Source organism: Pteropus alecto, unplaced genomic scaffold (assembly GCF_000325575.1).
Source record: "Pteropus alecto unplaced genomic scaffold, ASM32557v1 scaffold152, whole genome shotgun sequence".
Lineage (NCBI taxonomy): Eukaryota > Metazoa > Chordata > Mammalia > Chiroptera > Pteropodidae > Pteropus > Pteropus alecto.
This window is the reverse complement of record NW_006432227.1, coordinates 7216036-7233574: the sequence shown is the minus strand read 5'-3', so window position 1 is coordinate 7233574 and position 17539 is coordinate 7216036. Positions and strand designations below refer to the sequence as shown.

Genomic DNA, 17539 nt, shown 5'->3' with positions numbered 1-17539 from the left:
CTTTCCCTGTTTGCCACAGGATGAACCAAATTTTGGTTTGAATAATATTGTCACAATATCTACATAATAAGCTATAGTAAATCTCTGTAAAAATGGGAAGTTTATGTAGTCAGTAGAGCAAAAAGACTCCTATACATTTAAATCTTTTTTTAGTCCACGTTGCAATATTCAATCCAACTGTTAATTTCTTTATATTTTCTAATATTGGAGATGTCTTTTGCCACAAACACATATCCTTATCTTCCTTTTAATCTCATTTCAATATAAGTGACATTGAATTTTTATCTATTTTTTATTTGATTTTATCTTGAGTATGCTAATTCCCCTTGGAAAGATGTACATATTACAAATACTAAATTCCAGTACTGATTATCCATATCGTACAGTGCTTTTTCTGTCAATAGTAATCAGAATTTTCTGGATGCAAAAACTTGAGCACTAACCTCTTTCAGAAAATTTATGCTTGTTTTAAACGCTAGTGGCTATGGAATTTATGAAATCACTTATTTTGAGTAAGCCGAGTTAATCTGTTCTGAGGGTAATATTATTAAGTTGTACTATCTTAAATTTATCATCTTAAATTACTCATGAGTATCACATCAAATATTGGAAAAGGTCACAAACACAAGATGATAAAGTAGAATGTAAAGATTATAAACCTTAACCACAGCATGACCTGAGCTTGAGCTGTAGATCACTGCTCACGGGAAGCCCTTCACCTGCATCTCCTTATCTGGAAAATCAGGGTAAATAACCTCCACGTCACTATTTTTACTTGACGATTACATGATCATACATACAAAGATCCTAGCTGTCTGGCATTTAAGAGGCATGTTAAATGCTGCCTCTCCCATATTGTCTTTCATTGAAAATACCATGTACTGAGAAACAGGTTATAAATTTTAAGGTAACTTTTATAAAGTTTTAATAGATTTTTTTGGTTTAAATTTTGAAACTGCCTACTCTGAGTGAGGTTATACTATAAGATGTTTTCTGATCTCACAGAAGGAATAAATTACCAGGAAATGCATGAAACATGGGTTTCAAGATAGAATCTAGAGTTAAGGAGGGATTTAGGAATATATAATAAGTGGGGAGGAACAAAGGAAGTCTGAGTGAGGAGCCAGGTGTTACTGAATATAAATTGTCCCTAATTATCAATCGCACCCACAATTTTCTCCATTCCCTTTTCATCCTGTATAATGCAAATTAAGACAGCCACAATGATAACTCCCTTTAAAAGCCTTAGATATATCTTTTTGAATGAGAACTACAGTTGTCTTAAACATAAACATTTCCTTATACACTGTAAATATCTTTCCATGGTCAATCCATCAAGTGAGCAAGTAAGTGCATTCAATCAAAGTTCAATGGGTAGGATATCGGTATCATTTTTGAACTTGGAGCAAAGAATAGTCCAAAATACAGAGATGTTTTCTGCAATGTATAAGTTTGTTAATAGCAAATGTGGCCCTATTTGGTTAATGTTGTCTCGTTTTATTTATTAAAGTTGCTTGGAAAAAAAAAAAAGACTTCAAAGACCCAATGACAGTAACTATAGTCAGCATACTCTTCTCTCAGCTACTGAGAAACTATCCCTCAGAGAAAACAGAAGTCTCAGTGCAACAAGGGTAGACAAATGTTTCCAGGCTTGGGCTAAAAACATACAGTCAACCAGCAAGTACATGTCAGCACCTATGGGTATCCCCAAAATAGTTTATTCTTGTGGGAGATGCAATAACATCAACATCAGCTTAAAAAGTTCTCCAGAGAATGTCAGAAAGATAGTCAATTAATATAAACCATGTTCTAACATCTTAATAAAATGTCCCATCTCAGGATACCCATAGGAGGAAGGTAGAATCAACATTTCATGAAATATGAGTGCTCATTCTATAAAGCACATTTAAGATTCTATTATAAATCTTCACACAAAATATTTACATAGTGCTCTAGCAATAACAGATTAGTTATTGAACTTCAATTTGTGTGTGTATCTTATAATGGTATATATTTATATTTTCAATGATGTTTGTTTTATTATTTGAGAAGCATTTTGAAGTATAAGCACTACATGATAACAAGGTAAGTGGGTGCTATTATTCACTTACGCTAGCCAATCAATCAGTTATTCATAATTATAATGATAGAATTATTTTATAATTCTTCATTACATAGAAATTTATCATAATATAGGATAAAACCACCAGGCTATATTTTTATGTGCAAAGTAAAGTAGAAAAGAAAAAATTTAGATAATTCAATCTAACTTTGGAAAAAAGTTGCTTCCATTTTCTGTAGATATTTTTAACAAACTTATAAAGAAAATGGGTTTAGAACAATGTGGACGAGTTTACTTAAATTACCTGGATAATTTCCCTAAACTATGTAAAATGCAAATAACCTCATTTCACTCTAGTTGCATCACAAAGTACAACTTCAAATACAAAAGCCACAATTTCAATAAACACATAAACTTTATTTCTTATTGAAGAAATCTCCTTTCTAAAATAAGCATTTTAGAAAGAAGTTTTTTTTTAATTAGTCTAGCTCATAAAACAAAAGCATCTGTCTTGTTTAAGAATTATAAATCATAGCAATGGCATATTAATTCTTTTTGGTCATTTTTCCTAACAACTACATCACATTATAAAGTTAATTTAACTTTAATTATTAAATGGACACTATTAAAATATTCAAGGATTTAGTCCTAAATCCTTAAACTCAGAAAGATCTCAGGAATATTGTTAAAGTAGAAAGCTGCACAAAATTTCAACTCTCATTTGCAAATTTTCTTTCTAATTTAACTTTGAAGCTTTCAGACTCCGAGATTATACCATATGACATCAACAAAACACTTCAATCAAAATCTAGTTACCTTAGCACTGCATAGTTCTCTAGATTATTAAAGGGGTAAAGTGAGAAATTAATTTTTCACATTTTCTTTTATTTTCTTTTGATGTAAGTCAGAATTCTCTCATTTCAAAACAAATGGGTCTGAAATATCATTATCCAAACGGCAGTTTTCATTCTAGGACAGTTGCTTATAAACTAAGCCGTTTCCTGACACGAACAGTCACTTGCTGCAGTGCAGAATGTCAGTTTAGTCAGTAAGAACTTTCAGTGCAGAAATCCAGTGTGATGCAGACACCCAGATCAAGCAGCACTTACCTTAATTGAAATATTCTCTGTGAACGGGGTGAGAAATCAGTCAAATCAACCGTGAATAGGGTGAGGAGATCGAAGAAGTTTTCAATCAACACCCTCTCAGTAGCTGCATGCTGTGCTTCTTTTTCCTGTTTATATTGAGCCCCTTTCTGTCTAAGAGGAAAAAAAAAAAAAAAAAAAAAGCTGAAATCCTCAGAGGTTCCAGTGAGTAAATGAGGACTAAGCGATGTTTCTTAAGGGGAGACCCTCTGTGAGCCTGCTGCATTTGGTGGCTCTCTAACTGCTGTGATAGGCTCCTGTCAGGTCCCCTAGGCTGGGCGATAATCATTGACCTGATTAGCAGAGAACACTCCCTGTGCGCAGGCAAAACATGCAGAGGGTTCCTAGGTCTCCTGGGAATTGGAAAAGGCACCAAGGCCACTCGGGAATGTTGTCTTTTCCAGCACAATAGATGAACTACAACTATGACTATAATTTGCAAGGAGATTAGCCACGGTGTTAAGCCATGAGAGGACTTAAACAAATGTGCTTTCTCTTGCTGTTTCGCAAGGTGCATTCCTGTTAGGTATCAGGTACAGTAAAGCAATTAATAGACTGATAGAACTGATTTGCAAGACAAGCCTAAAGCTGAAAAATGTTTAAAGCCATGTGATAAAAGAGATAGCTGTGCTTGTCTTTGCCCCAAGCCTGGGACATACTTCAACCTTTGTCTAAGTGAAATGAATTTAAAGGTTTATCACAGCCCTCCAGAGTACAACTCTCTGATTTATAAAAAAGGAAGTATTCATACCAAATTAGCATGTTTGGCAGTTTCTTACAGACAAAGGACTCAAACCAAGGCAAAGAGAATACAACATTGCTTGTGTAGTTTCGCAAATAGCTTTTTTAAAGTATCATCACACTTGCAGAAATGTTTATGTTAAACCATTATCCTGAGTAACATGAGGATTACAACATTACACTTAACTGAATCATCTCTTTATTATCTGTTGAAATACAAATTTTCTAAAACAAAACAAGCAAGGATATGAGAGAATCAAAATGTGAAACAACATTTTAAACATAGTCATGTGCTGTTGCTAACAACCTGCTGATACCCATCCACTAACCACCTGGCCATCTTACATCAAAAGTTAACCATTTCCCCGAAGAGATCTTGTTCTCACAAAACAAAACAAAACAAAACAAAACATAACGAAATGCCAAAGTTCCAAATGGTTAATTTTGGACAGTTTTCACTTCTATAGGAGAAAATTATTTGAATAACAAAAAGAACAGATCAAAAAAGTCATTTGCGTGTCTTGAGAGTGAGGAAAATCTCATTGCCAGGGAGAAAGCTGACGAGTGTCCTCTCACGATGATTCTGTGTGATACATTCAGCATTTCTGTCTTTCCAGGTGGGTCTCACTGAGGACGTATGGCACTCTCTTGATGTGTTGATGTGTGTGTGTGTGTGTGTGTGTGTGTGTGTGTGAGAGAGAGAGAGAGAGAGAGAGAAAGAGAGGCTGTATTTGCATTGTAATATTTAAATATTTATATATACTTTAAGAAAAACCCAAATTTCAATAAAGAGATGCACAAAACATTGTGGGGAATTTGCCATATATACTCTAAAGTAAATTAAAAACAAAACAAAACAACTATTTCCTTAAAATATAAACTCTCTGATGGAACCTTTTGACACAATAAAACTTCAGTGTAACTGATTTGCTGTGATAGGGCAGACGCTTGAACTTGAAACAGAGGTGCAACCATGAAAAGACCCAGGTGGGCTGAACCTGCGTTCCATGCACAGGAGGTCTCTTGCTCCCTCAGCTGGTGGAAGGTGAGAGCTGAAGGTGAGAAACCCAGTCAACACATCCCGGGAGAGGAAGAATAACTTTTGCTGCTGTTAAGCAGGAAACCCTTTATCCAATTACATTAGACTCACAGTGTTCCAACAGAAAAGAGGCTGCTTCAATTGAAATTGATGCACATAAATTGTAAATAAATAGTACAGGAAATGTAACTGCTAATTTCTTCTGCAGTGACCTTACTAGCTGTTAACACAGCCCTCATAAGTGAAAATCCGATGGATTCCCACAGTTTTGATGTTCAATGGTCATGCAGTTAAAGCCATCTGTCATTCTGAGGATCTTAAATAAGGACCTCTATTGAAAACTTTTTAAAATCTTAAGACAGTGCTTATTTTCTTCAAGCTCGTTCACTAGCAATTATCATCGGCAACTAAAACAAGTGCACTCTAAGTTAAGCTAAGTTTGTGCCATACTAAAAAGCCCTGACTAAATAAGTTTGCACTGATGATATTTCCAAATGACCAGTCTCATAGGATCTAAGGGTCTTTCTGCAGAGGGTATGTGTGACTGCAGTAGTTTTGTTTTGTTGGTTTTTGGTTTTATCTACATTAAACAAATAATTGGTTTTATGTGGACGTGCACTCATGAGTAACAAAGCAAAATACTACTACTTTGTGGGAACAGTAGAGAAGATACAGAAGTGATAATTATAGGTACTGTATATTAAATGCATGCTATGTGCTAGATATTTTGTATGCATTTCAGCTATGGCTATTCTTGAAATCCTTAAATGAATACTATTAAGCAGGCATTATTATCTTTTTAAAATTTTTATTAATTAAGCTAAGACTCTGAGAAGTTAGGTATATTAACCAATGCCACTCAGCCAGCAGAGAGCAAATTCAGAATTAAAATGCATATCACTGTAACGTCTTGATGGGTAGAAATTCCCAAACAAAAATACCTGTTCCCAAAAGAATAGAAAAAATATCTTGTTTTTATGACTTACAAAATGCATTTTTGCATCCTTAAAAAATTAGCTTCGTGACTGATAAAATAGTACATTTTAACGGTTTAGCCAGAATAGTTATATTTTTTTACCAGAAAATAAAATTCGACAAAAATAAACTTCAGCCTAAAAAATAAATTCAATCTAGAATTTCCAAATAATTTAATACCATTAGCACAAATTTTTCAATTTCGAAAAGTTTTATCTCAGACAATTCATTCTTCTTCTTCCTTAAAAATCGTAAGTACTGTTTATTTTTTAAACAGGAAAATGACCCTACTCTAGTCTATAGCTATCTCAAGAACATTTACTAGAAATATATTGGGTCAAAATGATGATGATTTCTGATATCTCAGTTCTCCCACAGAAGTAATGTGATAGCAAAGCTCAAAAGAACTATGGAGCTGAAAAATTCATTTCTCGCTTGTTCACGCCTTATCTAGAAGTTTCTTAAACCTCATATAAATCCCTACCATTTCATGGAAAGAATTTCTATTGAAATTCTCAGACACATTCTTAATCTTAGAGAAATGTTGTGATCATGCTTTTTCAAGGCTTCTAATAAAAATTCTACCTTAAAAAATAAATAAATAAAGATAACTCAAATTAAGTCACCCTTAAAGTATGCCGAGAAATTTCTCACGTATTATCTCATTTGATTCTTACAGGGATCTAGTGACATAGGTTACGATGAGTATTTTACTCATATTTTAATGATGAGAAATTAGAAATAAAAAGAGCCAGTAATTGCTTGTCCTTTGGTCTTTGATACTTAGTGGGAAACCTGGTGGCTTTTTGACACAAGGTGTGTTACTCTCCACCATGTCTCACAAATATGTTTGTCTGAGTCATGGTGTAATCAATAAAGAATGTGAATGGATATCTAAATGGAAGCCACACTTTCTCCATTTACCTAGGTTTGTTCTAAACACTGAGAATTGTAGTCGTGATGGAATAAAGGAAAAAATTACTCTGCGCTGGTAGGAAGCTTGTGATTTATATATACAGGAATTTCTCCACTTAGATTTCTGATAGACTTTTCTAGATCTTGACTATTACTACATTAAGACAGTGGTTTAACTATTGATCTTATGACTCACATGAATATCATCTTGCTTCTCTATAAACTTTAGCTTCAAATATTATCTCTCTGCATTGTTTTGTGATTAATTATCAGGGAAGAAATTCCACATTAGTGTTGTTTTAAATATATATTTAAAAACAAAACAAACAAAAAGGAAGCAGCTTAACAAAGTAATGACACACTGATCTATGAGCAGGGACATCAAACTAATACTAACACAGGAATGTTTGGTGAACGTTAAGAGATTCTTATGTATTGTATATATTTCTGCTTATATGTAAGTCATAGAGGTGAAATAGCTGAATTTACCAACTTTTAAAGTAAACGTTTTACTTTTCTGAGGCCAGCTTTGCTCATATACACTCGTGAATTTGAGATATTATAAACTTCTAGAAATAAAGAAAGCTAGATTGGATATCAGAAAGTTTGGACTAGAGTCAAAATTCTGGCACTAACTGGCTTTATAACTTTGAGCCACTTAAAAAGCTTCTAGTTAATTTCATTGGAAAATTGAGGAAATTAGACAATATTATCTTTAAGATTTCAGTCAGCTATAAAATTATGTTATCTATTTGTCTAATAATCTGTGATATCCCCTGTACTTAATTCAGAAATAATCAAGTAGTAAAAAAGAAAAGGTTGTATACAATTAGACTTTTTCTTCCCTCTCCCATCTACAATGCCCCTAACAGTTTTGTTTTAGTCTATAAATGACATTATGATAAAAATATTTTGTTTCATAGTTCAAGTAATGTAATTATTAGTCAGAAAGTCACTGATTTTAAATTGCACTTGAAATAGATGGAAAAAATTGCTAAGGTCAATAATATTACTTAATTTTTTAAAGTATTTATAATGTATTCTTTCAAAGGGACATAGCTGCTACATCACATCAAGAATGAATCTTTATTATCTTGGTCAGTTAAAAATGAAAGATGATTTAATTGAAATTATAGAGAATTAACTTAAACTAGCGAGCATAATTGAAAAATGAACATACAATATTAATATATTTTATATTTTCAAAGCCACAATTCTACTTTAGTAGGTCTTTAAAATAACAACAAAAAGTGCAGGGTGTAATTAAAATAAAAGAATTAGTTCTTAGTAGACATAATTGCTTGGCATTTTATCCCTTTCTTATAAGCTCAAATTTATTCTATTTTGTATCTGTAGGTATAATCGATAAGTTTAAACAAAATGAAATAAATAATATATAAAACTTTAAGAAAATTAATCTCATTTCATATTAAATTTGTTTAAAACTACTAAAAATTAGTGAAGATTAGAATATGCATATAAACTCCAAACCACATACATTTTTAGCAATAACTAAAATATAAGTCACTAAACAAATATACATAAATACTATTTAATGAGCAATATTGTTTAATAGAAAAAAAGGCAGGTAAATTCATTTATGAGGAGATATTTTTACCTGTTTTGAGAGTCAGAAAAAAGGAAGAGTGAATGTAAAGTTAGAAAACGTGGGAAGAGCTGGAAGCACTAATGTGATAAATGGTATAAAACTAAGTTACCATTCACTAAAAATTCCTGGGATAAAAAAAGTCCTAACTTAGATTAATTTGTTAATTTGAAATTATATAACTATATACAGACTTGTTTAAAGACATTTCTACCACTATATGCCTATCAGCATAGCTAAAATTGAAAAGAAAAATCCCTAACAATACCACGTATTGGCAATGATGCAGAATACCTATAACTTTCATATACAGCTCGTGGGATTACAAAATGGGGTAACCACTTTGAAAACTCTTTGGTAGTTTCTTAAAAAGTTCCACACATACCTATTGGGTGATGCAGCTATTTGACTCCAAGATATTGCCCCCAAAAGAGAAAGTATATGTTTATTTAAAGACTTGTATATAAACAATTGATATTATTCATAATATTAAAAAATGTGAAAAAAAATCCAAATGTCCATCAACAGATGAATGGGTAAGCTGTGGTACATTCATTGAATTAAATACTACTTATCAATTAGAAGGAACAAAATACTAATATACTAAAAAAAACTGAACCACAAGGTCATTATTCTAAATGAAAAAAGCCAGAAACAAACAAGTAACTAATATATGCTTTCATTTATGTCAAGTTCAAAAATATGGAAACTAAACTATAATGACAGAAGGCAGGAAAGTGGTTTAGGGACAATAGGGGTAGAAAAAAAGGATGGCAAAGGGGCACAAGCAACCTTTGGAATGAGAAAAATGTTTAGTACCTTGATTATGGTGGTGGTTTCACAGGTGTATACACCTGTCCAAATTCATCTAATTTATACTTTAAGTATGTGCTGCTTATTTTATATGTTATGCCTGAATAAAGTTGTAAAATTACACACCTTCTTCATTTCTTCTTTAATAAAATGTTACCATAATTAAACTGTTAATGCCATGTTTTATTTATAATAAGATAACAATTAGCATGGCTTTAATTCTATTTCCTGTTTTCTAAAGAAACCAAACTTGAGATGGAATAAAATCACCTACTTTCTATTTCTAACAGTGTCTTAAATTGTATACAGCATTCCCCATTCAAAGTTTATGACAACTTTAAACTTTATACAGGGAAATAAAGTGCCATTCGATTTCAAACAATGATCACTGTAAAATGCTTAATCATTTCTTGATACACATATATCACTGTCCATTTGTTTCTATCTTCTGTTTAATGTGTATTGAAATCTTACCATAACATATCTTCAGCATCTATGCCACAGCACGTGACTCTATTTTACAGAAAATTAATTGGGCTTTCTTAGGCCGTAACTGCATTTGACAGGCCTTATGATGAAGATATGTTATATAGTATCATACAGTTGGTATTGCTACAGTGGCTCTTAAAAGGATCCCCTTCCTACTTGTATTTACTTGTTTATTAAATACAACTTTTTCTTTGGATTTCTTGGCGACTCCATTAACTTCTTTATGCCATGTTTCATTCTACCCTCAGTTACACTGACTGTAATATCCAGGTTCCTCTCGTGTCAACTTGCTTTTTTTCACTCTTGGCAAAAGCCAATAATTTGCTGCCACAACATAAAGAATAAGTGACTTCTATTTGCCTCACTGACTCTATTTTCCTTATTAAAATAATTTAAACTCTCCACAGTAATACAGGGTTTTAACATATCTCAGGCTGTTGGTGAATAGTCTGAAATAACACTTTTACCTCCCTGTATACATCAAATACATGGACTTAAGTTTTTGTAATAATGATGCAGTGATAAAAACACAGGAAATAGGTGACTCACTCCCTAGGATTAAAACAATGCAGCAACATGGCAATAGCAAACAGCAAACGTGAATCTTGGGCTCTTTGCTTTATATACATTTGGTTGTCTTCTCAGATTAAAAAGAAAAATAGTATGAAATGAGTTCATGTATATGCAGAAATAAGATTAAGTGAGTTAGTATGCATGCAGCACCAAGAAGGTAACTGTTGCAAAATGAGAGCTCAATAAATATTAGTAACTGTTATTAGTTAAATAGGCAATATATGAACTCTGTAAATCCCAAATAAAACTTTGTTTTTAATTATAAGGATATGTCCAATTGAATTTAGACCAAACATATGCCACATTGTTGTTTATATTGTGAATCCAGACAAAATTTTTCCCATTAAGCATGTAAAATAAAATATTTTCCTATTTTTTAGCAAGAATATTGCAAAGCATAATAATAAATTACTGGCAGACATATAAATTGCTACTATATCTCAGGGGAGCAATTTTGACATTTGTAACAAAATGCTGTATGTATACGTGTGTGTGTATGTGTGTGTACATATAGATTGGTAACTACAGATGTTTATTGAGAAAATATTGTGTGTTACATCAGTTTACAATGGTAAAAAACTGTAAACACTAATATGTAGCATTAGTGATTAGATATAAATGTGGAAATTTGATAAATTAATGCATCTATTAACATGTTCTAGGAACATATTTTTAATATGAAAAGGTTTTCAGTGTTTTATAGAAAATAGATTATAATGCAACATAAGCATAGATGATGATAGGTAGATAGGTAGGTAGGTAGATAGATAGATAGATAGATAGATAGATAGATAGATAGATGATAGATGATAGAGAAAGTTATGTATCATGAGAAACTAATTTTTTTAAATTGATCTTGGAGTTTTGTTAGGTTAATTCATTGTTTCTTATCTATAAGATGTGTACACTAGAGAAAATGAAGAAAAGGGATAATCTTAATTTGTGTTATTTATCCCTTCCTTTTCCATTTTTTCCTGCTTTTTGTATATGACTATAAAAACAAAGAGAAGTAGAAGCTACAATTTAGATAATTTCATGAAATTTAAGTTTAAATAAATTAAAGATCTTCTAAAGTGGATGTTGATTCTCTCAGAGATAAGTTACATCAACTGAACTAATTCAGTACCAGCTCCTTAGGGTTGAAGACTCTACCACCTTTCATCAAGAATGGCTAAAAATCAAGAAAATGGATTTCAATTCCATTGAGTAACAAATCAGCTATTTTGTGGAGGTATGGTTTCCAGAAAGACACCTTAGCCAGAAAAATATATAAATATTCTGGTATTGGCAACATCTCCACCATGCTTTCACTGTTGGATAACTCTAGAAAGATTCTTGTTTGACTGGAGGAGGGAAATCTGAGATTCATGGCGGGCACTGAAATAGAAATAGAAAAGACTATTGTGAGCATTGTTCTACACCATTTTATGTAAGGACCTTGGGCATTCTTGGGTTTGGTATTCACAGCGGGTCCTAGAATCAACCATGTAGTCAGAAGTTATACACACATTTTTGACTCTGAGGGCTTCAGCACCCCTAACCCCCACACTGTTCAAGGGTGAACTGATTTTCCTTTATTTAATTTCATTTTTTTATTCCAACTTTCTCTTACAAACTTTCAAACAAATATAAAAGGCAGAGGAAACAGCAGTGATAGACACCTATGTTCCCATCATCCAGCTTCGTCATTTAGCTCTTCGTGGTAAATCTCATTTCCTCTATATTTTCTCACTCTGTTCTCTCACTTTGCCTTAGCTACTTTTGAAGCACATCCTAGACATTTTGTTATTCCATCTGTAAATATTTCAAGGTACTGTGTAAAAAGAAAAGGGCTCATTTATTATTTTTATTTGTTTTACACCACTTTATCATGCGGTGTTTTGTTTTGGCTTAAGTGATTAATGCTGATGGGCCTGCCCTGACAATTTAGTCTAATTTACTGGATTACTGCATTTGCACTGCATGTATGTTCTTTCTAGTAGTATACAGGGTTCACTGTACACTTCTCAAATAAGTTAGCTGGCCAATAATATCTTAAGTTCAATTCCAAAAGCTACAACTCTCATTTCCCAAGATATCCTATTGATAGTGGTTAAGAACAACACCCCAAAATGCTTATTATAAAACTAAATAATTGACATTATTATTAAACCTCAGTAAGTCCCCAGTTGCTTATTGAATAAAATGCAAATTTCTTGCCTATAATTAAAAATTCTCCTTGATCTGTCTATAAAGTGATTTCCCACCATTTCAAAGATGAAAGCTGATCTTTTGTTATCAGGATATAATTTCCCAGTTGCCAGGTTTTTATTCCTGGGGTTTATCTGACATATCTCCAAACATATGTGTTTATGTAAAAGGATCTATACTATTTGATAATTCTCACAGTGTTTAATGTAAGTACTAGACACAAAATAGACAGTAAATATTTGCTGAATATACAGTATAATGCCCTATTGAACAAAATATCGGTTTTCCATTACTGACAGATGTTTACCTGCTCCATCGTTTTACTATTCTGCTTAAAAGCAGCACAGAAAAATCTTTGGGGAATTAGATTTCCAGATGCTTATGCCCTGCTTGGGAATATGAAAAGCTATCACAATTTACCACACCAGAAATATCTCATTCAGGGCAGTTCTCTCAAAGGGGCTACAAAGCAAGGACCATTTACCTTTATCACATAGTGTTATTTTTCTTATCTAAAGAACAAGAATTGGGTTCTTGATTTCTAGAAGAGAAAACACTAGTTATTTTAAGGTGTCTTTTTATGTAAGTAATATTTCATAATGACAAGCCAACTTTACAATTTAATTGAATGCTTTTAATTCACATACATAACTCTATGTTCTCTTCTCCACTTAAAAAGTAAGTTATTTTTCATTTCATAAAATTTTCATTTTAAGTTTTTTTTCTTTTACTGATTTTAAATTCAGCATTATAAATATAAAAAGATGAGACTCATATATTATTAATAAATATTTCTTGAGAAAATTGATATTTCACAATTTATACCTTCATTTATAATTGAAGCATATAATTTATTATATTAATGACAGAGGACACACATACTCAGAGTTAGTTGCAAAATAATGAATTGTGGTAAATTGCTATACTCTGCTTTTACTAGCTTTAATTAAGAAAAAAATCACATAATTATGAAATTCACTCTAAAGCAAGATAATTTAGCAATAATTTAAATACATAAAAATTCTAATAAGAACAAGAGTAACTCTTTTATAAATAACTTGAATAATTCCAGAATTATTATGACACAAACTTTATGTTTTTTCTCTAAAGCTTATAGATAATGTAAAGACTATTATCCTGTACTGGTGGACTTTGATTGCTTTCAAAGTGAGCAACTTGATGGAATAGTTCAGGCTTTTCTGATTCACGTGCTGACATATCCTTGACTGGACAGCTTAGCTAAGAATCTCTATGGAGGCAGCCCTTCTTAGCACCATCCACTCAATCCAGTCTATTTTAGAAGAGCTAGGGAAATAGACAGGCTGGTTCAAGGTCATAAATGTGCTAAAACTAAGGTGCTTTATGGGTAAATACTTAAAGCTCAGCAGGTCTGAAGTTTGGCAGTCAGTATGAGTGACTCAGGGATATAGTTGAGCCCTGAAGCTGTCTGAAGTTGAGGAGTTTCCTAGAGTTGCCCTAAACAGAAAGCTGACATACTCTCTTGAGCATATAGAAGGCATAAAAAAACGACAGGATGTTAACAGTCTAAGACAAATATTTGTGTTTGATTTAGTACAAAAGGGTCATTGTTATAAGTGAATTTTGCTTATGTGGTTCTCAGACAAAGCGAGCTTGCGATCATGGCTATATCACTGATTCTATGACCTGGCATAAAAAGTGGGGATATCCACTAGAAGGATTTCATTCTTAAGTTTTATATTAGGCCCCTAGACTATTGCTGTCATGCAAGCAAGTGAGATATATGACACCCACAAAGGTAAAGTGAATCCTTATCGATTTGTAGTTCATGTTGAGACTTGACTCACTCAAGTACTACGTGCAATGGCCTGCCAGTATTCCAGAACCATTGGGGAGGAGATTAAGTCAGGAGAGAGATAGACCTTCAAAATTAGCATAGAAAGGAGCTGTGGAAATCTGATGCACCTAGGGAAGCTGGCTTGAGAGGCAATGAACTGGGAATAAAAGACACAGTGGGTACCCAAATTGCAGAGTGAGGTAAGAGCCAGGAGTTTTCTAGGCAACTGAACCACAAAGAGGGTTGATCTCATAAAAATGACATTTCAGAAGAAACCAATTATTATCAGATTTGTCACTGCCTGTGAGCAATAGAGGCGGATTTCCAGGAAGGAAGTAAGTAAGAACTAAGCAGGGACAGAGGGACCTGTGAAGGAATACTTCTTAGTGGAGACTCTTGCAAAGAACTGTTACAGAAAGTCTATTAGGTAAAGTAACAGATTAATTTAGGGTAACTCTCCCCAGATCATTAATGCTATGGAAGTGAAGTAATTCAGCAATTATTTCAGAGTCTGCTCTTAAAGTCAAGCCTATGTGTATTCTGATTCCATAATACATCCATTTTTATAGTGTTACATGCTTTTTAAGAGATGTATACACATCATTTCCTTGGCAAATTATTATATGTATAAGGTGAGCAAATCTTATTACTATTATGTCTATTTTACAGATGAAGATATTGATGTTAACATAAACTAAGTGCATCCTGCCTTAGGTCACACAGGTAATAATTTAAAAACAATAAACAAGAATTCAGGTTTTCCCCATTGCTCTGTGTTCATTTGACATAGAGGGTGGTAAACGTTTTTTAAAGGACTAGATAGTAAATGTTTTAGACTTTGCAGCAAAGAGGCTAAGCTGAAGATATTACATAGGTACATATATAATAAATTTAAATGTAACCATTAAAAATGTAACATCTCTGTTTGTGGTCTACATAAAAAAAGGGAGTAGGTCATATTTGATGCACAGACCATAACTTATCAAATAGACTATACCAACAGAATAGTCTATTTGAATAGTCATTTTTAATAGCAACTTAATTTAATAGCTGTGAGTTGAATAGTGTCGTAACATTGTACATCTCTTTTACTCAGTTAAGTTGTGCTTTCTGTGGAAGAAACTTAAATAAATCTTGATTTACACAGAACACCTTATGAAATAACATGGTGACATTCATAAACTTATAAAATGATATCTACTTTCAAAATCCTATTTCTGTACTTTGGATACATTTATATTTTAGTTTTGGTTAAAAACCTGCCAGATCCAACATCTTTCAAAATAAAATTATCATGACTTGAAGTGAAATAAATTTATATTTAGTTTTTTTCTTCATATGTAAAATTTGTGAATTGAAATAATCACATAGCATATCTTATAGCAGTGCCAAAAATAGACCAAAGACATTCAGGCATCTGAAATCTCCACCATAACAATATGGCTGTATACTCTGTCGGTGATATTTACAGACAATGATGATTTGGGGTCACCTTTAATTATGGTACTTTCTTAGAATAACATAGAAAGGAATTCTAAGCTTATAAACATACAAAAGCAGAGTTCTTTAATATTTTTTCTTCAGAAAGAATTCAGCCTGAGCATGTAAGCCTCAGAAAAATATTTTTACTCAAATACAAAAAAATGGGAACTTTTATTAACTATAAAAACAAAAGAATGCCAATAGGTTCTTTCATATAACAATTAAAATCAGTCACTTTGTCTTCCCAGTTTTCCAGGCTTTTATGTTCACTATGAATAAATGATGAATTGAAGACAGCGACAGCAATTACTGGTAATACAACTGAAATGACATTTGAAAATTGCTAAAAAGGATTATAGCTTTGCTATAAGCTTTTAATATTTTTTTCTTGAAACTTTCAAAACAATACCACTGTTTTATAGAAAAAAGTTTATTGACTGCACATTTTTACAGATCAATGAATGACTTTTTCTTTCTACTCTTATTTGTACACTTAGAAATTACCTAGAGAAAAGAGTGTCGATTTGTCATTCTAGAGTATAATACATGAATTGAAGTAACCTAAAGGAAGCCTTGGAATTTAAGTCTACATGTAAAACAACAGATTTGCTCAGAGAACCGAAGTAGCCTCAAAAGTTTGCCAAATTAATAAGCCATGCCTTTCTACATCATAGCATCTCTAAGATCTTTCGTCTGAATATGAGCAAACATGACACTGAGAAGAAATAATTAGCAAGAATATGGCACTTCGTGCTTAACCTGAAACCATTTTTCTACCCTGACTGTGGACGTCATTGAACAGCTCTAGAACTTGAAGTGTGAGTTGACTCTGAACTTAACTGCAATATCAAAATGAGTTTATAAAATGTGTAAAGATAATGTTATTTGTGCTATCAATGTCTATGCTGTTCATCAAAATAAAATATTTAGGTGGATGATAACTTCTAAAATACCATGATGGGTGAGTCATGCACAAAGCCACTGTGGACCTGCTTACAACACTTCTGGATGGAGATATCTAACAATCTAATATGCATTTGAGAAAAATCAATGTAAAAACGAAGTGCTGGTTATAATATAGTATAAGGACACTTTGGAAAAAAAGCAAATATCTTTGTTTAAAAACAAAAACTAGTAATAGTCTTTTTTATATGTTAAATTGGCTAGGCTACTGTCCCTAGTTATGCAATTAAACACTAAGTATTGCTGTGAAAGCATTTCATAGATGTAATTAAAGTCTCTAATCAGTTGACTTTAAATAAGAGAGATTATCCTAGTTTGGGTGGGCTTGATTCAATCAACTGAAAGTTTTTAAGAGTAAAGCTGCGAGTTTCCTGGAAGGAAGGAAAGGAAAGGAAAGGAAAGGAAAAAGAGGGATGGAGGAAGAGAGAAAGGAAAGAAGGAAGAAATTTGGCCTGGGGACAGCTGCTCAGCCTGTGTCCGAGTTCCAGCCTGACCTACGAATACTGAACTTGCTTCATCAGCTCCTACAATTTCATAAGCCAATTCCTGGCAATCAATTCTTAACATATGCACCTACTGATTCTTTTTCTCTGGCATAACCCTGACTGATTTACCTAGATACTCACTTGATTAAAGATTTAAAACTCTGCAAAATTCCCAAAGAGAGAATAAATCTTTTATAATGGTGCCATCAAATACATAGTGGTTGGCTAATAGTAACAATGACACA

General features: G+C 32.6%; 1 protein-coding gene across 2 annotated transcripts in view; it reads right to left on the bottom strand.

The window, feature by feature from the left end:
* The window catches only part of CDH12 (cadherin 12), a 332500-nt gene extending 329051 nt beyond the window's left edge, over positions 1–3449 (bottom strand). The window contains exon 1 of one of the 2 annotated variants that reach the window (XM_025043537.1): positions 3172–3449. The gene's annotated coding sequence lies outside the window, so the exon portion shown is untranslated. The remainder of the gene's footprint in view (positions 1–3171) is intronic. The other variant, XM_025043538.1, reaches the window with a different exon arrangement.
* Between the last annotated feature and the right edge of the window lie 14090 nt (positions 3450–17539).